Below are 4,453 nucleotides of genomic sequence, written 5' to 3'. Positions count from 1 at the left end.
CCAAGCGCTGCTGCGCAGACCCTTCAGTACCCGTCCTCTCCCTATCCCTTTGCTGAGACAGGCATGCCAACAAGAAAGCCAGTTGCCATGGCATTTTTTCCCCCTACAGACAGATGTCCATTAAAAACCAAGTCAGCCTCAGGTTTGCTTCACAGAGCAGCTTTCCGTTGTTATTACCAGCGTGCGAGGAATTTCCTCCGTGCCCCCTCACCTCAGATGTTTCGGTGCACTTTGCTTTTAATCCCCAGTGATTAGAAGGAAACCACTCCAGAGCAGGCACAGGTACGTTTGAAGGACAAACCTCAGCTTAGGATCTTGGTTGTCATTTTTTGGCACATGCTCGGGTTTGGAGAGGGCTGGATTTGGAACCTCTGGCATTCCCCCTCCTGACCTCCAGAACTCCCTGCTAAAATCATCAGAAATATCGGAGCTGTGCAACTTTTCCCCTTGCACCTGAGGCTCAGATCGGTGATTTTGGCTCGGGATGAACCCTGGGAGCATCCTCAACAGCTCCATCGGTGGAGAAAAACCTCCCACCCCTCCGTGCAGCAACCCCCGGGGCCCAGCCTCCGCCGGCAGCGCCGAGCGCTTCCAGCGAGCGTGCGCGTGTCGAGGAGGGGTGTCTTCTTGGTTCCGAGGCCACATTTTTGTTTAAGGTTGGAAAAAAGCTTAATGGATTCCATACTCCCCCTCAGCCCAGCCTGCCTGCGGTCGCGGCCAAGGGCTCGGCAGCGGTGGCCCCGACGGCCGGGGAGGGTCTCCCTTCTCCTTGCAACCCGGCGCGCTTCCCAAGGCGTTCTCCGTTTCGTTTGGGGCACTCGAGAGCCGTCGACCTTTCTGCGTGGGAGCTGACATTTTGGAGGCAGGACTGCAGCTCGGAGCCCTGCATCCGGGCTGGCTCGCACCACGTTTTCCACAAGAGCCTGGGCTTTCTAAGGCGGCCAGACGGCCCAATTTCAGCTACGGCCCCGCAGGAACTGCGAATACGCGCGGCTCCGTGCAAGAGCCGGCTCTGAGAACATACCCAGATGCGGGGTCCCGGGGGAGAATTCCCTTCCAGCCCCACGGAGTCACTTCCCAAGATGAAGCACTTGGATTTCTCCTCTCGGTTACAGCTAGCGCAGCTGCGAACACGATCAGGAATACCTAATCCTCTTAACCGCTTCTGCAGCACGAGCGATCGCTGCGGAGGAAAGCGCCTGCGGTGCCACCCAGCTGCAACAAACCTCGGCAGCCCCGCAGCGGCTCCGGCCCCCCACGGACCCCTCGGGACCCCGAGCTGGGTCTCCCTTGCCATGAAGCCGCAGGGGCAGGGTGGTGAGGGGGAGGCCGGCAGCTCCTGGGCTTTCTGCTTCTCCCTTGTGAAGCTGGAGAAAAATGGGAAGTATTTGGCAAGGAGAATTGGCTGGGGAAGGCTCCCTCTGCTCCTGGCGCGTTCCCTGTGCTCGTGGAGGGAAGCAGGCAGGATGGGAGCAGCCAGGTCCTCACCATCGGGGTCCCCGTCTCCCTCTCGGCCCCCACGGGTGGTTTTCCAGCTGGGGCTCCAGGCAGGCCGTGGACGCGCGCCAACAGCACTGGGATTCCTCCAAGCCTTAATTCTGCTTGGACCGAGCTTAGCGGTGGAGCAGAGGAATTGTTCCCAAAGACCTGAGCACGTTTTCCACCCCAAGCAGATCCGCCGTGGTTTTAGGTGTAGAGCTCGGAGGCGAAGGTCTCCACCATCCCCAGAGAGAGGGGGAGCACCGAGGTGGGTTTGTTTCGTGTGCCCCTCTGCTCACAGGGCATTTCTTCACCTAACGGAGCAACCCAATCATTTTTGGAGAAGCCAAAAATGATCACATAAAGCCACCTGTAAGCAGAGGGGAGAGGGAGGCAGAGGGGTGCAGGCAGCTGGCAGGAACATCACCAGCTTCACACCCCAAAAAACCCAGCCACATCCCACACTGACATCGCCCCCCAAGAGCATAGGGACGCTGAAAACAGGAAAGGAAAGCAGCCAAGTTGTAAAATACCTCCAGGAAAGCACTCCTCAAGCGCATAAAGGAGCTGACTGCTCGGCCTGGGGCAGCCAGGTGGCTTTTGCAGATATTTTGCACCCTCTCCACCTGCTCTAGGGGCAGCTCAGCCGGGTGCCACCCTCGGCACCAGCACCCGCGGGGATCTCAGGCTGGGAGCAACGCGCAGACGGCTCCTCCTCGCCTCTCTCCCCCTGCCCTCGAGCCCACAAACCCCGTTAACATCCACGACCACAAAACCATCGCGTGGCTACACCTGCACAAAGGCCCACATCCCCACCTCCTGGCGTGCTGGCACCAGGGAGCCCCAAAACCTTTACCTGCTGCCCAAAGCCTGCCCCTGAGCCAGCTCCGGCGAGGCTGCGGAGCCTCCAGGAGCTTTATAGGAGCTGCTGGCCCCAAAATAGGCTCAAGTGGGACCGATTTCCTGGCGGGGAAGGAAACATCGATTTCTCTTGATGTTTCTAACATATTTAGGAGGAGCGCGACCCTCCCCTCCCGCTCGCTGCTCGAAGGTGGCAGGAAAGCACGTGAGCGTCTCGAGGTTTGTTGTCTAACGCAATTAACCAATTACTTCCAGGTCAAGAGGGGGCAAAGCTATAAACGCTGCCTGCTGCTCTAAAGGCGTTCGCTCAGGGGTGGCGCGGGAGCAGGAAGGGTTTGGCTCAGGGCCGTGACTTGGACCTTAAAGAAAGCGAACGTCCAGAAGCGCCTCCTGCTCCATGGGGAGTGTGGACCCGGACCCTGGGTGCTGCCGGAGGGGTCACGGAGCAGGAAAGGCTGGGAGCAGCAGATAATTTTACTCAAAAAGCTGGGATCTGCACGGATTGCTGCGTCCCAAAAGGGCCCAGGCTCATGGATTTCCCCAGTTTTGTACCTCGGGTTTTCCTGATCCTCATAACCTGTGCAGGGCTTCACCTGGAGGAGACACAAATGGCCTCAAGCACCGCAGACAGGAGCGGGGCCCCTTTGGAGAGCGCCGTGGGCTGGGTGGGTTTGCCCTCAGCCCCTGTTATCTGAGCCCGCTGCCCGCTCGCTTCAGAAGAGGGGGGGAAAAAAAGAGTAGGAGAGATCCCAGCGCCACTTCCTCGGCGCTCCGACGAGAACGGACACGCCGGGCGGTGCGGATCAAGGCAGGAATTTTCCACGGGGCCTTGGGGAATTCGGCTCTGATGGAAAGATAAACGCGGCACGGAGAGGCTGCCGCTACCCCGGCCCCGGGGCACGGCGGGCAGGACCCTGCCCCTCTATGGGGCACGGGGAGCACGGTGTCTGTCAGGCTCGGAGGGACAGATGGACACCCGTGGGGTTCCTCCGTGTCTGCTCTGCCAGTGTGGGGCTTTTCCAGGGCACGAAGCACGGGGGTAGCACCTCACCTGGGTCCTCTGCTCCTAAACCGGCAAACCGGCGTCACTGAGGGCATTAATTGGTGTTATGGGACGCGTTCCCAAGGGGCAAACGGGCCCGCTGAAAAATTAACAAGTCCCTGGCCCCGCAGTCCGAAGGGATGACGAGGATCCACGTCAACTCGCCGCCCCGTTTAAGCGCCTCTCCCTGGGAGCTGGGCCGAATCCTGGCGGCGTCCTCAAAGCCAGGGGGACGCTGCCAAGCTGGGTGCAACTTCTGGCTCCTGCTCCTCTCCATCTGGGTTTCTCCCTGGCCGTTTTAGATCCCGCTGCATTTCCTACAGTCCCCGGTGACCTGCAGCAGATGGGTGCTCTCGCCCCAGGGATACAAGGGTGATGCTGGACGCTCTGGAGCTGCCTTGGCCATTTTTGCTGCCCTGTCTGCAGCACAGAGCTCCTCCATTTGCTGCCCCTGTTGGAACTTCCCCCCCGTTTTCCACCATGTGTAGTGCCAAGGCACCCCAGGTGTTTCAGCACCGCACCAGGGGAAGCAGCACGACCCCTTCGCCGTTCAGCGGGGGGAGTTTTCCTTCGTGGTTTTAGAACCCTCTGTATAAAATCTATTTTAAGGCTCCTAATCATAGCAGAAGCTTGGCCGCCCTCGGCCGTCCAGTGCTCGGGGGAAGCTTTGTGCTGCTGCAACCTTTTGCTCTGGCGATCCTGAGTCACCGGCCACAAATCTGACCAGATGTTGGAGCAGACTGCAGGCGGGAGAGGTCCGAGCCCCGCTGCTTTTTCCAGGCCTTGCCACCCAGCACGATATTAGGTGAAGGGGACTCCTTGAGGACGGGGTAAATTGATTTAACACAAGTATTCAACCAGCTTTGCTTCCCGCTTCTCCTGAGCTGGAGATACCTACCCTGCCTTACCTCCTACCAGCTCAGCTGAATGAAGCTTCCCCCCAACCCAAACATCACAAAAACCTTATCTGGGCAGCTTTGCCTTCAAGTCAGGACTTTAAAATGAACAGGCCACACATTTTGCCCTTTTCCCTGCCACCTCCTCCCTCCCCGGCCAGTTAGCACACACAGA

This window comes from Anas platyrhynchos, chromosome 16 (genome assembly GCF_047663525.1).
Source record: "Anas platyrhynchos isolate ZD024472 breed Pekin duck chromosome 16, IASCAAS_PekinDuck_T2T, whole genome shotgun sequence".
NCBI classification, from domain to species: Eukaryota; Metazoa; Chordata; class Aves; order Anseriformes; family Anatidae; genus Anas; species Anas platyrhynchos.
Note: the sequence above shows the minus strand (reverse complement) of the source record.